General features: G+C 40.4%; 1 long non-coding RNA gene and 1 pseudogene across 2 annotated transcripts in view; one reads left to right on the forward strand and one right to left on the reverse strand.

Annotated features, from left to right (window-relative positions):
• The window catches only part of LOC311615240, a 974,758-nt gene that overhangs the window by 254,795 nt on the left and 698,542 nt on the right, over positions 1–21,421 (forward strand). The gene's annotated exons all lie outside the window — the stretch shown is intronic.
• Positions 13,516–14,274, reverse strand: LOC311615113 (small ribosomal subunit protein eS4-like; annotated as a pseudogene). Its single transcript has one exon. The product of its transcript is annotated as a small ribosomal subunit protein eS4-like (transcript).

The raw sequence follows: 21,421 nt of genomic DNA on the forward strand, positions 1-21,421 counted from the left end.
AAATGGAACTCCCATTTGATTTAGTAATCCCACTTATAAGAATATATCCCAAGAAGTCAGAAACACCAATCATCTTATATAATAAAAGAGTAATATGCAAATTGGCCATACCTCCACTATGCCCACCAGCCATGCCCACAAGCCAATCAGAGCGAGTATGCAAATTAACCCCAACCAAGATGGCTGCAGCCACAGAGAATAGGAGGGAGGCTTGGGTTTCTCTGGCAATGGAGGAAGCCAGGTTTTCCACACACCCTGGCGGGCCCAGGCTTCCACTCCAAGCTACAAAGTTTCAATTACAGAAGGTAAATAAATTCCAATAGAAATGGTGGCAGCCACGGAGCAAGCAGAAGGCTTGGCTCCGCTCCAGGCTACAAAGTTTCAATTGTAGGAGGTAAATAAATTCCAGATACCAGGGCCTCCGCTTGGGTTGCTGTGAGTGGGGGGATGGGGCATGGCCGGCCTGTAAACCACCACACCCCAAGGGAACCCCCACCCTGATCTGGGACACCCTTTAGGGCAAACCAGCCGGCCCCCACCCATGCACCAGGCCTCTATCCTATTTAATAAAAGAGTAATATGCAGATTGACCATCACTTAAACACACAAGATGGCTGCCCCCATGTGGACACAAGATGGCCACCACAAGATGGCCAGCAGGGGAGGGCAGTTGGGAGGCACCAGGCCTGCAAGGGAGGGCAGTTGTTGGTGATCAGGCAAGCAAGGGAGGGCAGTTGGGAGGCATCGGGCCTGCAAGGGAAGGCAGTTGGGGGTGATCAACCCTGCAAGGGAGGGCAGTTAGGGGTGACCAGGCAGGCAGAGGAGGGAAGTTGGGGGCAAACAGGTTTGCAGGGGAGCAGTTAGAAATCAATCAGGCTGGCAGGGGAGCGGTTAGGGGGTGATCAGGCTGGCATGCAGAAGGGGTTAAGGGCAATCAGGAAGGCAGGCAGGTGAGCAGTTGGGAGCCACCAGTGCTGGATTGTGCTAGGAATGTCCAACTGCCCGTTTAGGCCCTGTCCCAGTAGGATCGGGCCTAAATGGGCAGTCAGACATACCTCAAGGGGTCCCAGATTGGAGAGGGTGCAGGCTGGGCTGAGGGGCACCATTACATGAAATGAATTTTGTGCACCGGGCCTCTAGTAAAGAATATATGCACCCTTATCTTCATTCATAGCAGTGTAATTTACAATAGCTAATAGTTGCAAACAGCCTAAGTGCCCCATCAGCAGATGAGTGGATTAAAAAACTGTGGTACATCTACATAATGGAATACTATGCTGCTTTAAAAAATAAAGAACTCTTACCATTTATAATAACATGGATGTACCTTTAGAGCATTAAGCTAAATGAAATAAGCCAGTCAGAGAAAGATAAATATCACATGATCTCACTCATATGTGAATTATAATGAACAACATAAACTGATGAACAAAAATATATCCAGATACAAAGAACTATTGAACAGACCATCAAACCTCAGGGGTGGGGGTAGTGGGGGTAAGAGATCAGCCAAAGGACTTGTAGGCATCCATATAAGCATAACCAATGGACACAGACAGTAGGGTTGTGAGAGCATGTACTGGGGGGTGGGAGCAGCCAGGCAGACGTCAATGGGGGAAAAGGGAGATATATGTAATACTTTCAACGTTTAAGAATTTAGAATTAAAAAATGGTTAAAAACTCCCAAGTGAGGAGAGACTCTCAGAAAAACAAAATATTCCCCAGCAACACTTCTGTTATTTGCGAGATGAGAACTTATTTCTTGTCTTCTTGAAGAAAAGATTTCAATTAAGAAACAAAGTGTAGCAAAGTAAGCAATAATGTATTGGCTGCAGCAAAAACACACGCAAGACAGTGAAATAAGAAAGAGCTTAGCACAGAAGTCAGAGAAAGGGGGCCTTGGTGACAGGTTCAGGGGGTAAGTCTGGGATGAGCTGCCACTGCCCATTGCTCCCATTGTGGGGTTCTTAGAGTTTAGATGATGTGTTTCTGTGGGAGAAGGAGAAGTTGAAGGGAATGGCAGGGACATTCTCTTCAGAAGGAGAGTGCGTGTTGAGTCCTTTGATAGGCGCCAGGGCAGGGGGTCATTAGTCAATGCAGCTTGGTCCTGAGGCTTCCAAGTCATTGCTTATCTGGTTTTGATGTTTTTCTGGTCCTGTAGCTGAAATACAACAGATACCTAGATGTTATCCTTAAGGGAAAAAAGGTCAGCGCATTTAAACTTCATGACTGGTGAGGTGATATGCTAGAGGAGGAAATATTACCTGAGGACAAGGTCCTTGTTTTCCCAGTTTTGCCCCTTGTTAGGCACCAGGAGTTTTCCACCCTGGTGGCCTTCTATACCTGCCCCATTGCCCTTGCTTTGCTCATGTCTGTCTAACTGCCTATTACATGTCTATATATAAAGATCATAGAGTTCTCTTATCCTGTTTATTTATATTCTATTTCCTTAGGCAGAGAGTTCAGAGATGTTATGATTAAGCTATCAGTGAGAGCCATTGTCTTCAGCCCTAGGATAGAACTACTAGCACCTTTGTGATGCTGGAGAAAGCGCCATCCAGTCTGAGACATCCATTTTATGGAATCAAGATCTCACGTGCTCTTGGGTCCCAATAATGGAGGAAATGAACTTACAAGGAAAAAGGATAATGGAAGTGATAGTAAAGCTTTCAATTTTGTGTGTGAATAGAAAGTAGAAAGTAGCCTTAATAATTTTAAATGGCCAAAAATCACATGACTCTGAACACTGACCTTCCTGATTACAGCATTCTATATTTAATGTTGTAACAACTTTACCCTTAAAAAATTAGTACCTGTTATAATAGCAGAGACATTTCACTAATAGCTGAACTGGCCCTATCATTATCTCCACTCTAGCTACTAACGTAGATTTGCATTGAAAGGAAAATTGAGGCTTTTTTAGGGGGAACTGCAATAATGATATGAGACTATCCCCATCCTTAACAACCTTTTCCTTGGTGGAAAGGCAGCAATGATACACTGGTAAATAATTAACAACCCTCTGGAAGTATCTTTGTCATGAAAACACTACCACCATGGCCAATTTACAGCTACCAGTGAGATGTCAACTGGCCAACACACTTTATGAAATTTTAACAATACTTTTTTTGTAAGCTGGTATGGACTGGTTCTAGCACAGCAATGGAAGGAGCCCTCAGGGAACCATAATATTAGATACGTGATTAGACACAAATCCTGCTTTGCAGACCAGGCCTAGTGACACTCAAAAGGGATGAAGATTTTTAGAATCTTAGGGAAGAGAGAGGAAACACCTTCTTCTTGAATTCTGGTTCTCAAGATGTATGGAAGCCATGGCTTTGGAGGAGATTGGGAGCTACAGGTTTTTTTAGTCCCCTCAACACACACACCACCACCACCACCACCACCACCATGGAGTGAAGAGGCATGTGCATCAAAGGAAGGTAGAGATAGGCCACCAGCTGACAAATGCAGGGCATATCATTTGTGGGTGAGTGTGGGCAGGAGTTCCTCAACACTGAGCTCTTCAGCAGAATCCCAACTGCAATTTGCTGAGGGGAGATAGCCACCCCCTTCCTGGTGAGCAGTTTTTTGTTGTTTGTTTGTTTGTTTGTTTGTTTGTTTTTAATACCCAAACCAAAAAGGTAAACAGTACAAATGGGTCAGGGCAAGGAACAAAGAGAGGGGATGAGGAGGAGGAGGAGGAGAGTTTTGAATGAAATATAAGAATAATGTTGTAAAACAAATGGAACTAAGCCTTAAAAATCAGAATGGGCCTCTTTTTATCACCAAAAATTACTACAATATTATAGGTCAGATAGAAATTGCATTAGAGTACTTGCTACTTTATGGTGGAAACAAATAATTTTGGAAAAATTAAAACCACTGTGTGGTACTTGGTGGTAATCTGGAAGTGGTGAATGTATAGCTACTTAGAATTTTCTTTATGCTTTTTTTGTATGTATAATTTTGTACCACTAATATACATACCAAAAAAAATTTTTAAACTTAAGGATCTACATTATTTATGAGGATAAAGGTGATGTTAAGAACAGACATGAAGTTAACAGAAATGCATTTTCTAGTGCACTTTGAGCAACTGGTAAGGCATGGTGCTAGAAAGAAAACTGGCTTCAAGAAGTCCTGGAGGACATTCATGAAAAGCAAGGATCCCTTCCTGGAGAGATAATTTATTATACTTAGGTCACAAGAAGCTTCTTAATAGCTTTGATCCATAGATGGAGGTTCCTTTCTACTTATTCCTAGAGGGCTTTAGAGAGAGTGTTTCTGATACAGTATTAGGTCATTAAATGGGCAATTGAAAGCAGCTTGTAAAGACAAAAGCCTCATGGCCTATTGACCTTATTATATCCATTCAGTGGCAACATTTAGTGTAAAAATAATAAAAATTTCTTCTATGATTTATACACTACCCAGAAGCCCATTGACTTCTTGGAATTCTTAGTTAAAAATACTTTTTTCTCAGCAACAATATTCAGACATTGCTTCTAACAGATTTCTTTATTTCTTTATTTTTTATTTTAAATATATTTTATTGATTTTACACAGAGAGGAATTGAGAGGGACAGAGAGTTAGAAACATCTATGAGAGAGAAACATCGACCAGCTGCCTCTTGCACACCCCCCACTGGGGATGTGCCCGCAACCAATGTACATGCCCTTGACCGCAATCGAACCCAGGACTTTTCAGTCCGCAGGCCGACTCTCTATCCACTGAGCCAAACCGGTCCTGGCTCTAACAGATTTCTTGGCCTCAGTCCCCGAAACCAACCGGTTTTGCCCACTAACAAAGGTAATGGCATTGCCTTTGGCAATAAATCTGAAGATCAAAATAAGGTTTTGCTTTCAAAAGGCCCCCAGCCAATTCCTTAAGGTCATCTAAAACTATTCATCTATCTTAATGTCTCCTTTGGCAGGTTCTTCAATTCACTCTAAAAATCACTCTCAGGAAAATATTCAAATTCTTCTGTTACAGCTAAAAGTTGTTACAGTGCAGTCAACTGTAAAAGGGCCTCATGAATATTCTGCATTTGCGTGGGGTCATTTTGAAGCTTGAGGGCCATCTGGTTGACTAGTGAATATATTGCTGGGATTATCTATGGGAGAGTACAATTCAGTCACCTGTAAGTAGTTAGTTTCTAACTGAATATTAGTATCTGCTCTGATTATTACCACATGCTACGAACGTGTGTGTGTGTGTGTGTGTGTGTGTGTGTGTGTGTGTGTGTGTGAGGGAGAGAGAGAGAGAGAGAGAGAGAGACCCTCTAGTCTTTCCATTTTCTACTTACCACCCTGTTACCTGTAGAAGTGTCAATTTCCTGAAAAGAACAGTTCGTCTTCTGAGTCAACCTTGCTCAAATTTACCTGTGGAGATTTCCAAAGAGCCAGATAAGTCAATTCTTACCTTTACTTTAGCAAAAGTAAAATGTATTGTAGGTTTCCAATTTTATTTGGATTTTTAGGTATTTGAACCTGATTTCATTTGGAGCTAGATTAATGGGCCAGGATGTTAATGTAACTGATATTTATGGTTCCAAGTTCCATAATATATTGTAGAAATTCAATTCAATGACTCTTTAGAACACATCTAGAAGATATTTCCAGTATGTTGATTCTTCTCTGGGTAAAAAAAAATATCTAGAAACAAAGATGCTGGGAATGCAAACAAGATCTTAACTGCATTCCACAAAATCCTAGGAGTGGAAAAAACTGGGCTAGCCTCTTTCTTTGGTTCAAAGATCTTATCTTTCACAGGGGCTCCAACAGTTTTGGGAGACCTGGAATCGGCCTCTTGCATCTTATTCCCTTTCATTTAATAATTCATTGTGGGTTTCTTAATATTGAATCTTCCTATGCTTTGGGGAGGGACATGATTTATATTGTCAGCTTGTGCCATTTTTCATGGTAAGGGATTCTCTAATTTCTCTTCACATTGTGTAAAATCAGACTTGCTTTGATTTAGCTTATACTCACCTCAAAAACTTAAAGGGATTCCTCCTTCATTTCTCTTTTGGAATTTATTGTTCACTCCATGTGTGATTTTAAAGGTTTCTAATGCATCTCTCCCATTCCAGCCTTTATGACTAAAGGGAAGCTAATATTTTTAATCATGCCTCCTTCTGCCATATGGCAGCCTATCCCCTTCTTGTGCCCTTAATCTCTTTCTGCAGTTTCCTCTAGCTCTTCCTCTACCTCCTCTCCTTCCATTAGGTATGCCTTTCTGAAAGGACAAGTGACTCAAACTGTCTTGAGGGTATGACTAATGGGGTGATTGCCCTGACCCCTGCACTCTGGGAGTTCCCATCCAGCAGCAGAGACCTAGTAGTTGGTGAGATAGGAGCAAGGGAGTGATGTGTAGGGATGGAGTGAGGATGGAGTGAGGGAATAACAAAGAAGCTGGAGGCTTAACTAACAGGAGGTTAAAAAAAGATTAATGTGGTCATGAATACATTACAATTAGTAACTAAGTTGAGATTGACTGCTTAGATATAACATCCTCCCCTTTTTGAATCCTCCCTATATCTTGCTCTTTATGAGAGCCCCTTCACCTTCATTGGGCTCCAAGGCTCCTTTCCATGTTTATTTGACACATTCAATTCTGATAAACATACTTACTGCTAAAGAGAGGTATATGAATCCACAGTTCACTGGAAAAAAAAATCCTGGCACAGATGCTAATTGTTTTACAAAAAGAAGTGGATGGTTTTTGGACCCTGATGGATAATGTATATGAACAATCCTTTGACATCCTTTATGTTCAGACAGCCCAATGGACCTCAGCTTTTTTGTGTTGTTGTTTGTTTGTTTTTGTTTTTGTTTTACCTTGGGTCATGAATATTAACTGCTACTGTGAAAGATATGAGTCATAATACCAAACCAAAGCAAAATAAGCTATGGTTCTGAGGACAATGATCTAACTAGTCTGAGCCACAGGTATAAGGATACCCTGAAGAACTGCTTTATTCTCTAAACTAGAGGTTTGGTGCACGAAATTCAGCCTGGTCTGTACCCTCTCACAATCTGGTAACCCTCGGGCAGGCAGGCAGGCAGAGTGGTTAGGGGCAATCAGGCAGGCAGGCTCCCTCCTCCCAACAGCAGATTCTGTGAAAAATGTGGCTCCCTCCTCCCTCTTGTCATGGTCCAGTTTGAGGGCCAGCCACACTGCTAAAGCATAAGACCCAGAGTTCTGCAGCACCCTGGTGGTCCAGGGCCTATAGACCCTTCTTGCCTCCATGCCTCAGTGGCCTGGGGTTAAAGACCCTTCTTGCCACTGCCACACCTCGAAGGTCCAAGGCTCACAGACTGTTCTTACGGCCACCAGTCCCCAGCAACCTAGAGCCCACAGATCTCTCCCGCTGCCATGCCCCAAAGGCCCAGAGCCCACAGACCCTTCTTGCCTGTGTGCCTTGGTGGCCAGGGGCCCACTGTTCAGTTGTTCATCCTGGTTGTGATGGCCATAGGCTATTATTAGTATAGATAATTGTCTGGGTTAAGCTTAGAGGTGAGGATGGGGATAAGAGAGAGTGGATAAAGTGACGGGAAAGTGAAGTACTTTATATATATACTAGAGGCCCAGTGCATGAAATTTGTATACTGGTGGGTTGGGTCCCTCTGCCTGGCTTGCACCCTTTCCAATCTGGTTCCCCTCAGACAGTCAGATATCCCTCTTGTAATTCGGGACCACTGCCTCCTTACTGCTCACCTGCCTGCCTGCCTGATCACCCTTAACCAATTTGCCTGCCTGCCTAATCACCCCTAACTGTTCTCCCTCGCTGGCCTGATCGCCCCTAACTGCCTCTGACTCAGTTCCCGGCACCATGGCTTTGTCTGGAAGGATAACTGGAAGATGTCTGGTCAACCCAGTGTAATTAGCATATTATCCTTTTATTAGTATAGATTAGTCATCTCAGACAGCCATAACTAAATATCAAAATTTGTGTGGCGTAAACAACAGAAATGTATTTTTCTCATAGTTCTGGAGGCTGGAATTTGAGATCAGTGTACCAGCATAGTATCATCCCATACACCAGAAAATGGTGGATTGATTGCCAGTCAGGGCACATGCCAAGGTTGCATACTCAATACCTAGTCCAGTGAGTGCAGGAAATAATGGAACAATGTTTCTCTCTCTCTCTCCCTTCTTCTCTGAGATTAATTAAAATGAATGATAAATAAATAATGTTCTCTAAGTATGGTTTTAACAGGAAAGACATTAGTGATCTATGAAGTGAAAAACTTGTTATAACACATATATACAGCATGACCCCATTAAAAATATTTATTGACTTCAGAAGAAGGGAGGAGTGCTAGATAGAAACATCAATGATGAAAATCATTGATCAGCTGTCTCCTTAATGCCCCTATTGAGGATCAAGCCCAAAATTTGACCTGGAATAATATTGTGGCCTCCTGGTTCATAGTTGGATGCTCACTGAGCATCCACCAGCTGGGCCCTATTTTTTAAAATTTATTTCTTTATTGATTAAGGTATCAAATATTTGTCCTCAACCTCCCATTCCAATCCCCCACCCCTTCCCCACTCATGCCCCCATCCTCCCTATTGTCCTTGACCACTGGTTAGGCTTATATGCACATGAGTCCTTTGGTTGATCTCTTCCTTTTATCCCCACCCTCCCTTTGAGGTCCAACAGTCTGACCCATGGCTCCTTATCTCTGGGTCTGTTCTTGTTCATCAGTCTATGTTGTTCACCATTTCCTCTAGATGAGTGAGATCATGTTTTACTGGAAATATACTTATAAGAATAAAAAATGAGACAAGCAATAATGGTTATGCTGAAAGGCATATGAATCAGTCTGTAGTGAACTTCTTTCTGGGCCACCAGTTCTTTTAAGACCCGATTTCAATGTCAAACAGTTCCTTATGTGTACATGTCAGCAATGATGTTTCAGTTCTGGATGGTGGGCAAATGGTGGTAATGCAGGTCCAACCCTCTCTGGTTTGGTCCTGGGCAACCTGCAGTGATACACCGCTGCTGACTGCTATCATGGTAAGGTGTCATCACTGCTTCTCTTAATACCAGGCACATGAGGTACATTGGCAATATCTCATTCCTAGATTAAAGCCTGAAATTGTCCAAACTATTTTGCAGCTAGGTTTCTGGATTTTAATTCATTTCTTCCAATTAGATGGGCTTACACAATATTTTGAAGGCAGAAGTGAGGCAGATACAGTTTGGGGTGTTTGCTGGTGATGATCATGTTTGCGAGATGTGGAGGTTTTCTTCAGCAGTATCCAGGCTGTGCATGAGCAGTTGTGGCAGAGGCAGTGCCCCGTGCCCTGTTTTGTGAAAGCTGGAGGGCACTTGAGGGGACAGTAGTTTCCTGATCCCTGGGTCACAGCTGTGCGAGAATGTGCTAGAATTCAGTGCGACTGAGGGCACAGCTCCTCATGCTGGGCAGGGTGTGTTTCCTAGGCGTCCAGCCTAATACCCACTCCTCCAGCTTTCTGATGATTTCCCAAGCACCATTTCCCTGTACTAAATTCTTTCCTGCTTAAAATAGCAAAAATATAAAAGCATTTTGGATCCTCTACTTTCAACAAAAACAATGCTACATAGGGTCAGGTTTGAGCAGTGGGTGAGCTGTTGCAGAAGGCTTCCTTCTTTGAGTCTCAGCTTCCTCTTCTGTAGAACTGAGACCAAAGATTATCTGTTCATAGTTACTGAAGACCATGGCAGCTGTGTTTCCTGAAGATAGCCACAAAATTTCCTATTCCTCCTGTGGCCTTGCCACTTTTCACCACGTCCTCTCTTTTGAAGTGGGGAAGACCTCTGAATTCTAAGGCCAAGGCCAAAAAGGCACGAGGCTGCAGTCCTGCCCATTCCTCCAGAATTTCCAGCACTGACCCGCCCCTGCCACTCAGGGCTCTGTCTGGCATGGGGCCTTTCCATCCTGGCTTGCTTCCCCTCTAGTCTCTGGCCCAGAGCCTTGCGGTACATCATGGCCCACTTGCTCCTGGCCCTATTCCCGCCACTGTTTTGACCAGGGCCACATTCTCAGGTGCTGTGCTCAACAGTGGGACTGCTTTGGCACCAGAAAAGCCTCTCCACCCCATCCCCAATTCCAGTGCCCTGATCCTAGATCCACTTCTGTTAAAGAAGAACTTTGCCCATGCAGCTGCCTGAGACAGGCTGAGCAACTCCAAGGTCCCTGGACCCCGAATTTCTGCCAGCCAACATGGTTGTCTGCTGGCCCTACCCCGATTGGGGTGTTGGAGGCAATTCCACCCAGATCAGGCAGGTTCGCTGGCCACAGTGGGTGTCATAGCAACCGGTCGGTAGGTCGTTAGGTCGTTATGGTCATGACAGCATTACTGTCTCTAGCTTTTTACATATATACTAGTGGCCAAGTGCACAAAATTCATGCACAGGGGCGTTTCCCTCAGCCTAGCCTGTACCCTGTTGAAACCACTGGCCCCTAACAACTCATCTGCCTGCCTGCCTGCCTGATTGCCCCTAACCACTCTGCCTGCCAGCCTGCTTGCCCCCAACTGCCACTCCCCACCCCCCGCTGGCCTGCTCACCCACAACTGCCCTACCTTCCTGGCCTGATAGCCACCTAACCATCTCTGCCTTGGCCTCATCACCATGGCTTTGTCCTAAAGATCTCCCAGAAGGTTTCTTGGTTTAATTAGCATATTACCCTTTTATTAGTATAGATGCATGGAGCACATCTTTTAAGGACTTCTCTCTCTGTCTGCTCCACAGTCTCTGTGTGCTCCACAGTCCTTACACCAAGGATATACCAAAAAAAAAAAAAAAGTGTGAAGAAAAATGGCAGTGTAGAGAGAGGGCTGGAGTAACATCTAGTCCACACTGTTTTATGACTCACTTTTCTCTCTGAACCTGAAGTCTAGCTTATAAGTTCATAGAATTTCATTGAGTAAAGGCGTATTTCCTTCCTGGAACTTGGGTCAGATACACTAAGTGGAACTCCCCCACACACACTCAAGTGAAATCTGATGACATTTCTCCAACAGCTGCCTCTTCTGAATTATGTGATTGCACAACCAGCTTGCGAAAGCTAAGAGCATGGCCCAAGAATGAACTCTTAAAGTAACCTTATCCAGAAGTCATTTGACTTTTCCCCTAGTTTTCCAAAGAGGTTCTTGTCTTGGCAAAATAATAGGATGAGGTAAGGCGGGTACTTTACCTTTCCACTAGGTTCATCTACTTGAAAGACACTTGCAGTGTCTCATATACTCAGAATTCCTGAATTGTTTGCTTTCAATCCTAATTTCTGCTTGCTAACTGAATAAATTATGTAAAATGCAACTTTAAGGTTCATATTTTCTAGTGTATCATCCCCAGAGTCTTTGCCAAAAACACATTAATGTTGGACTCATTAAAAATTACTCAGTGTTCAGATATGTAATCAGAGAGGGAAATTCACTATCCTTCCATTTAATGGGTGTTTTCCATTTTCCAACATTTTGGTTTTCTAACATTATAGTCTTATGAGAGCCATAGATAAAAATACTCTCATATATGTGGGTTTGGAAAATTTTGACTTGTCAGACTAAAAATTCTTGCTTCACTTATTATACAAATTAGCTAAAAGTCTTCTCTGAACCAGACCCAGTACTATTTCTTAAACAAGTACTGGGTTATTTCCATGAAATATTCTCTAAGTCATATTGTAAGTAAAAAGTTGAAGTGGATTTTCCCTATGCATAGTAGAAATCATCCTGTTTATCTACTCTGGCCTGTTTATGAGAAACAGCGAGTAGAGGAAGAGAGACTACAAAAAAATAAAAAAATAAAACCAATACATTTGAAGACCTACATTCAGCAGACAGCATACCTTGTACCCAGAAGAAACACGAGTGTGTGTTGATTTGAAGAACTGAAACCTTCAGGTAACCACAGGATGAAAGTCAACACTCCATTTACCACTAAGTCTAGACCTCATAGATGCTGAAAAATATCTCCAGAGCATCTAAGATATCATATCTAAATCCCCTTCCCAATTTCTACAGCAAACATAGCTCTGGAGAAGTAGAGGTTGGAAGATTGGTTGGCTTTTTCATCTCAAAATTTAGAGACTTGGGTTCCATTTTCATTATTTTTTAAAATTGAATTTACTGGGTTACACTGGTTAATAAAATTATATAGGTTTCATGTGTACAATTCTACAATACATCATCTGTATATTGTATTGTGTGTTCACCACTACAAGGGTTACATTTTTCTATTAAATTGTTCCAACACCTAGTTTTAAAAGTGATGTGTATATTGATGTGTCAACCAGCTACTCTGGACAATGACCATAATCATGGGGGCTGGGGTAAAGGGGGTTACAGTTTATTAATATTGGAAAACCAAAAGCAGTGACCACATTCAGAATGCAACCTTTTAGTAGAGTAGATTTCTAGAATTAGATTCATCTACATTTTCCAAGGTTTTCATTAATAGTAGGTGTACTTAGAATGTTCAGGCTTCCAGTAAGTATACCCAGTGATTCCATTAATATAGTGGTGATTCTGAGAAATTTTAGAGTTAAAAAGTATATGGTACAGTAAACAGGGTATTTTAATCTTGATGATAATGATATTGCAACTAGTTAGTATTCCAAAGGGTGCAGTTACCAGCTCAGGAAATGTGTAACTCCTGCCTTCTTAGTTATTTGCCATCTGATTTATAATCCTCTTGCAGCCCAAGGTCATTCTTTTGAAGATACAGGGTACTGGGCAAACTATGTGTAGGTATCTCTCAATAACTCCCACCATTTTCATTTCATATTAAGAAGTGGAAAAGCCAGAGTTTCTTTCTACATTATCCTGGAGTCTTGTTTGGAGAACTGAGGCAGAATTCTCCAGAGAACTACATAAGCAGAGAACTAGCACTGAGCAAATCAGGACTGCCATCAAGTGTAATAAACAGAAGAGTCTCAGTGGCCCCACTCTTGTAATGGGTATAATAGAAATGTATGACTGTGGCAAGTGTGGCTGTGATCCTAATAGTATGTGATTGCAATGTCAAGTCTTTCATCATTAACCTATAGAAGTTTTGGCTAAGAGATCTGTCTGATATCTGAAGCAGTATAAAGCTATAGTCTCAAGGAGTATGTGATTGCAATGTCAAGTCCCAGTGCATGAATTCATGTATGGGTGGGGTCCGGCCAGCCTGTCCAGGGGGAGGGGACTTGGGTGGTTGGCCAGCCTGCCTGCTGGTCGAACTACTGGTCAAGGGGACAATTTGCATATTAGCCTTTTATTATTGATATATAGGATATACACTGAGTGGCCAGATTATTATGTGCTCAGCAATCATAATAATCTGGCCACTCAGTGTATAGTCAGCCATTTTGCCTTTTTAGGTCTCAATTTTTTTCATTTATAAAATGGGATTAAAGATAGCAACTCATGCTTTAAGACAAGCCCAGGGTTCAAATCCCCACTCTAACATTTCCTGTTTGATTTTTTTATGCTGTATTTTCTTTAATTAAATACAAAGACTTTTCCAATTATGTCACCTAGAGCTCATTCCACCCACTGCCCTGTTTGGATGCCAGTCTCCTGTTTCTCTCTTTAGCAATGGTGAGGTGGATACCTTTCCACGGGGAGGGAAATCCATGGCTTGTTGCCTTTGACAATTACAAAAATGTTGGAGAGTTGGGGTGGCAAAGCTGTATCCATTGGCATCTTTCACATGAACTACATCAAAAGAACCAGGGTGCCTCTCTCTGTTGGTGATCACACTAATTCTTACCAGGTTAGCACCTCCAGTCACTATGCACAGGTTTCCAGTGTCAAACTTGATGAAATCAGTAATTCTGCCAGTCTCAAAATTCTGCCAATCTGAATGATGTCATTCACTTTGACGAGGGGATCAGAGTTTTGGATAGTGCAAGCATCATGGGTTAGCAGATGAGGGATTCCTTTTGTGCCTACAAAGATCTTCTTCACTTTGCACTTGTACTTGGCCTCGTCAGGTATATATAATACAGTGGCCGAGTGTCATAGATAAGGAGGAAATTCTCTGCAGTCTTGTCAATGCTGATGCCATCCATAAAACCATCAGGGTAGATTATATCAGTTTGGACCTTGCCATCAACCATAATAAAGTGCTGCATAAAGATCTTTATTTCATCTCCTGTTAGACTCTAACAGTTAGAGCATGCTTAGGTCTGTTCCTTAAGAAAAGGGAGACATTCTCTCAGCTTATGAGGACCGGTAGATGGCTGAGGAGCTAACACACTGGTCAGTTTATCCAGCATCCAATGATTTGGAACTGCTACACACACAAATGCTACTTGGGACCATGAGTCATGACTGCGCTAGGCAAAGAAAGAGCTTCTGTTTGATCTTGAGCAATTAATTAAACTCTCTGAAATTTAAGTTCTTCATCCATAAGTAATTCTTAATGTGTGTGATCTAAGAAAGAAAATAATGTGTGTAAACATAGTAGGTCTAATAATTTTTTGATGGAGTCTTTAGGGTTTTTTATGTACAGTATCATGTCATTTGCGAATAAGGACAATTTTACTTCTTTTCCAATTTGGATGCCTTTTTTTTCTTCTTGTCTGATCACAATGGCTAGTACTTCAGTACTATGTCAAACTGGAGTGGTGAGAGTGGGCATCCCTGTCTTGTTCCTGTTCTTAGGGGATATTATTTAGGTTTTGCCCATTAAGTATGAGGTTGGCTGTGGGTTTGTCATATATGGCTTTTATTATGTTGAGGTATGATCCTTCTATTCCCACCTTGCTGAGAGTTTTTATCAATAAAGGGTGTTGGATTTTGTCAAATGCTTTTTCTGTGTCAATTGATATGACTATATGATTTTAATCTTTCAATTAGTTTATGTGATGTACCATGTTTATTAATTTGTGGATATTGTATCATCCTTGCATCTCCAGGTTAAATCCTGCTTGGTCATGGTGTATGATCTTTCTGATGTACTGCTGGATCTGATTTGCTAGAACTTTGTTGAGGATTTTGGCATCTATGTTCATGATTGTAATTCTCTTTCATTGTGTTGTCTTTATCTGGTTTGGTATTAGGGCGATGCTGGCTTCATAGAATGACCTTGGCAGTATTATTTCCTCTTGAATTTTTTGGAATAGGAGTATAGGTTTTAGTCTTCCTTGAATGTTTGGTAAAACTCCCCTGTGAAGCTATCTGGCTCTGGGCTTTTGTTTGCTGGAAGCTTTTTGATGACTGCTTCAATTTCTTGCATAGTTATTGACATATTGAGATTTTTAAAATCTTCCCAATTGAGTTTTGGAAGGTTGTATTTATCTAGGAATATGTCCATTTCCTCTAGGTTGTCTAGTTTGTTAGAACAGAGTTGTTCATAATATTTTTAACTATCCTTTGTATTTCTGTGTGGTCTGTTGTTATTTCGCCTCTTTCATTTCTGATTTTAAATGGAACTTCCATTTGACTCAGTGATCCCACTTCTAGGAATATATCCCAAGAAACTAGAAACGTCAAATAGAAAGGACATATGCACCCCTATGTTCATAATAGCAGAATTTACCATAGCTAAGATTTGGAAACAGCCTAAGTGACCATCAGCAGATAAGTGTATTAAAAAACTGTGGTACATCTACACAATGGAAAACGTTCTTACCATTTGCAACCACATGGATGGAACTGGAGAGTATTATGCTAAGTGAAATAAGCCAGTCAAATAAAGATAAATATCGCATGATCTCACTCATTTATTGAATATAATGAACAACATAAACTGGCGAACAAAAACAGATCGAGACAGAGAAACATCTATGAGACGGACAAACATCAGAGGGAAGGTACGGAAGGAGGGCGGTTAATGGGGAGAGATCAACCAAAGGACTTGTATGCATGTATATAGGCTTAACCAATGGACACAGACAACAGGGGATGAGGGCATGAGTGTGGGGGATGGGGATAATGGTGGGATAAGAACACATATGTAATGGCTTAATCAATAAAGAAACTTAAAAAAAAAAAACATAGTAGGCAGTTAGTAAATATTTGTTACATCAATAAATAAATGGTAGTGCCTGGCATATAATAGGTAATTTTTAGGTGGAGGTTCATTTTCTTTCCTCATAAGTTAGATAGGATATGGAACAATATAGTGAGACAAATTATTTTTACTGAGTCACAGGATCCTAATATCAGCTGATTGCACTAGCAATTAAGTCTGCATCTTCTGTTTTTGTCTCTCCCCTGGTCACTATTCTGGCCACAGATGTATACAGTATGTTAGTTACACTGATGGTAAATATGTAATGGTTAAAGACAAAAATACTAATTAATGTCAAATTAACCAGGTAATATAAAAAGAAGGGAACAATCCTTATTTAAGGGTAAATGTGCACATGTTTGTAAATACACACATAAACATGCAGAGTTCTGCATGTAATTTCACTAGGTTCATAGGTCCTCTGAAGCTTCAGGTTAAGAACCTTTAGTACACAAAACCAGAGAAGTAGGGCAACTAGTCAGATAGTTATCTCAATAACCCTGTAAAATTCCTTGCAGAAAGTTTTAGGTGGGTGTAAATGAAAAAATAACATTACTAACTTTTCAAACATTCGTTTTAAAAGAACTTTGTTTTACATTCTTAATTCCCAATTTTTAAAAATTTCCTTTCCTTGAAGATGATCACAAGTCTTTCTTGAAAAGATCAAAATCATAGCTGGTTTGTAACATTTCTGTCTTCAATTTCCTATGTTAAAATTAGCATAGTCTATAGTTGGTGGTCAGTAAGCATTTTAATTTAATTCTAGATAATTAATTTTATTGCATTATTCCATATAGTAACAATTGATTCTCTTTATGATAATCACTGTTTGAACTCTAGAGCTGCCATGTATACCCCTATATAGTTACATATGCAGAACTATGCCTATTGACCATTGGTATCATGCATACTCCATACGTAAGTTTGTCTTTAAATGTATCATTTTAATTTAAAACTCTTTGTCCCCTGGTCCTTCCTTAAAAAGAACGACAGCCCTAGTCCCAGTTGTATCACTCCTCGTTTTCCATATGTTGCAGTTTCCCCCAGGATCTGTAGTCTATGTTACAAAGTCCTGACTTGACACATCATTATAGTATTTTTCTGTCCACCCAGCATATGGCTGTCCCTCTTCAATCTATCATATTGCAGCTGTGTGAATATGAGACAGTCATCCATTTTTCATTCTAGAGTGGCTGTGTTTTAATTATTATTGTTTCTTTGCAAGTATACTGGCTATATTTCAAACTTGACCTGTCATTGAATATTTAGTACAGCTCCTGGGTTGTACTGGTAAAGTAAAGGTCCTTCATTAGAGTTTAAATCTACAATATGATTCTGCACATACATGGCTGAAATTTTGTACAGAAGTTAATCCCAAAGGGTTTCTGATGGTGAACTTTGCTTCAGTGGAAACATGATAGTCACCCCAAGCAGCCTTTGTTTTTGAAGACGGAAACAATAGCCTTCTTCCTTACTATATCAGTGGTCAAATGCGTCAGACAGAATGTTCTGACCAGCTGAAAATTTTCATTTGTGAGTCACTTCCTCTTTCACTGTCTCTTATCCCAAAGCTTCCCTTCTGAGCTTAATATTTATATACTGTCCTTCAAGAGTATTATGGCCACATAAAACCCTATTATATGAGTTATCTACATTGCCATTGAATTTCAAAGTCATCTTAATTGTTCCAACAGTATCTTTAACTTTGTGTATTAGATTCTACCTATTTAGGGTCCATGAGAATGTTCATAGGGCTCTTTTCCTAAATCCTCCTTGCAATGGATCTGGGAGTTTTCTTGGGTCCCTAACACCATAGCAGAACATGAGCTCCTTTATCTACAATATTCAGATGGAATATGAAGAGCAAGGGAAATGAAACCGAGTAGCAAAGAAAATGTTGCCTAACACATCAAGGCATCTCCATGCTAAGAGGAAGTATAAGACCAGAGCCATCCCTTTGGTTTGTGGTCTGTTCATTTTGTTCCATTACCTACTTCTACTCTTTTTCTTTCTCTCTCTCCTGTTTCTCTATCCCTTAAAAATAAATAAACAGAAAGTTGGGGTTACTGGCCTTGTGGTAGCTCTTACTGTGTGGTGACTCGAGCTGAGAAGCAGAAATAATTTGCCTGGTGGGGAAAGGGAAGAGAGTTATTATAGTGTGTAGGCATGTAGGACAATTGTCCCAGTGTTAGGCATACTCAGCTAAAGCTATAGATGGAGTTCACTCTCCTAAGAAAACCCCAGAAGCCCCGGGGCATGACATCTCTTTGGTATAAGAAAAGAGCTGAGAAAGGGCAGAAAACCTCTGCCCTAATCTCAACCATCAAGTATTAAATTTATGAGGGGTTCACAGAGGACTTCAGGTCTTGATTATTAAAAACCTAAATCTGGAGGATTTTTATGAAGGAGAGCAAAGAGCATAACCATAAAGAAAGTGTTGCTGGCTTTGAATATGGAAGGAATCAACATGTAGATTATATTTAATGCCAATGGAATTGAGATCACTTAGTGAGAGAGTGAAGATAGAGAAGAGGCCCAAGGAACTAGTGCTGAAGCATTCTAAAATTTAGATATTTAATTGAGGAGGAGCCTTCAAAACAGACTAAATGGGAGCAGTCAAAGATACAGTAGAATTTTTTTTATTATTATTACTTTTTTTATTGATTATGGTCTCACATAATTGTCCTTATTCCCCCATTCCCATCCCAAACCCCTCCCTAGATATGCCCCCCCAACCCCTGTTGTCCATGGCCACTGGCTAGGCCCATATGTATGAACAAAAGTCTTTTGGTTGATCTCTTCTCCTTACCCCCATCCTCCCTTACTTTCCCTCTGAGGTTTGAGAGTCTGATCGCTGGTTCTCTTTCTCTGGGTCTGTTTATGTTGTTCATTATTATTATTTTTTTTTATGTATAGTGTCACAGAGACTAAGAGAGATTACTGTAGGAAAGAGTATGTTGAACACTATTGGAAGATCAAGTCAGATATGGACAAAACAAACACTTTTCAAATATATTTTTATTGTTGATTAAAACCACAAAGTGATGCATTTTGAATCACAGCTCTGGAACTGACCTTATTACTGATATCTACCATTTATCCTCTCTTTCTCCCTGAACAAAAGGAAGACAAACAATCCAATTAGAATCTGGGAAGAAGACCAGAATAGAAATTTCTCCAAAGAGGACATACAATGGCTAAGAAAAATTCTCAAAGTAACTAATCATAAGAGAGATGTAAATTAAAAGCACAATGAGATATCACCTCACACCTGTCAAAATGGCTATCATCAAAAAATAAACAAACAACAAGTGCTGGCAAGGTTGTGAAGAAAAGGGAACACTATTTCACTGCTGGTGAGAATTCAGATTCGTTCAGCCACTACAGAAAATAGTATGGAGTTTCCTCAAAAAAGTAAAAATAGAACTTCTGTTTGACGAAGTAATCCCACTTCTGAGAATATATCCTAAAAAAACCAAAACACCAATCAGAAAGAATATATGCACCCCTATGTTCGTATCAATGTTATTTATAATAGCTAAGATTTGGAAACAGCCCAAGTACCCATCAGTAGATGAATGGATAAAAAAGCTGTGGGACATTTACACAATAGAATACTATGCAGCTATGAAAAAGAGGGATCTCTTACCCTTTGAGACAGCATGGATGGACTTGGAAACCATTATGCTAAGTGAAATAAGCCTAACTGAAAAGGACAAATGTCACATGATCTCACTTATTTTGGAATCTAATGAACAAAATGAGTTGACCAACAAAATAAGACCCAAAGCATGGAGGCAATGGAACAGACTGATATATCTTTATGTGGGTTTGAGGAAATGAGAAGAGATAAACCAAAGAACTTATATACTTATATGCACAACCCATGGACATGGGAAATAGAGTAATGAAGATCTGAGGAATAGGTAAAGGCTGGGAGGAGTGGGAGAAAGAGAGGATAAATGGTAGATATTCTTTGCAAGTTTCTAAACACAGGATTGTTTTATTCAGTTTCATAATAATAATTATTAAAATGTCAGGCACTGCTATAGTGCTTTATTAACATATGAAGTCCTCACAACAACATATATGAGAGATACTATTATTACATCAAATTTTAGATGAGGAAACAGAGTAAGTTTATAGTGACTTACCGAAGGTTATATAGTTAGAACGTGACAAAGCTGGGATTTAAACCAAAGCAAACTGCCCCTAGAGTCTATGGTCTAGCTGAAGTCTGCCTTTCAACAAACATCATTTTATACTGTCAGCCAATACATTTTTACTGTGCCCCAACTATGGGTACTAGGTGAAATCCTGAAGAAAGTGATGAAGAAGTTTAACCTCTACCTTTGAGGAGTTATCAGTCTATTTTAGGAGCCCATTGGCCATATCCAGGCTGCTGCCTGTTTTTTATGGCCCAGGAGCAAAGAATGGTTGTTACATTTTTAAATGGTGAAAAATACAATTATATATATATAATCACATGAAAATTATATGAAATTCAAACTTGAATATGCATATATTTATTGAAACATAGCCACAGTCATTAGTTTATTGTTGTCTATGACTGCTTTCATGATACAACCAGCAGAGTTGAATAGCTGCAGCAGAAATTGTATGGCTCACAAAACATCAAATATTCATGATTTGGCCCTTTACCTAAAAGCACTGACCCTGGCTTATTGGATCATATAAGCACACAAACACAATTGCAATACAAAATGAAGGAAGGCAGCATTATTTAATGGGAAATGTATGGACTTTGACTCAGTGAAGACCAATAGACTTGGCTTTGAAGCCCAGCTCTATATCTACTAGCTGTGTGATATTGGGTAAATTACTTAACTTCTATGAACCTGTTTCCACATACTACTGGGTAAATTAAAGATAATGTATGTATGGTGTATGCACAAAACACTAAAAAATGATACTACTGGTGATAATAATTATAACATCAATGGTAAGTTATGATAGAAGCAAGGTGCAATGTGAACATGTACATGGATGCCTAAAACATTTTAGAGCCGGGACCAGTATGGCTCAGTGGATAGAGCGTCGGCCTGCGGACCGAAAGGTCCCGGGTTCGATTCCGAGCAAGGGCATGTACCTTGGTTGCTGGCACATCCCCAGTGGGGGGTGTGCAAGAGGCAGCTGATCAATGATTCTCTCTCATCGATGTTTCTAACTCTCTATCCCTCTCTCTTCCTCTCTGTGAAAAATCAATAAAATATATTTTTGTAAAAAAGAATTAAAACATTTTAGAGAGTTTAAGTAAAGATTCCTGAAGGAAATAACCTTTGAGTTTGTCTCTGGTGTCAGATGGACCTATTTAAAAAAATATTTTTTTTTTATTGATTTCAGAGAAAATAGGGAAGGGAGAGAGAGAGATAGAAACATAAATGATGACAGAGAATCATTGA

The sequence above is a fragment of the Pipistrellus hanaki genome (genome assembly GCF_964339955.1).
Source record: "Pipistrellus hanaki genome assembly, chromosome: X".
NCBI classification, from domain to species: domain Eukaryota; kingdom Metazoa; phylum Chordata; class Mammalia; order Chiroptera; family Vespertilionidae; genus Pipistrellus; species Pipistrellus hanaki.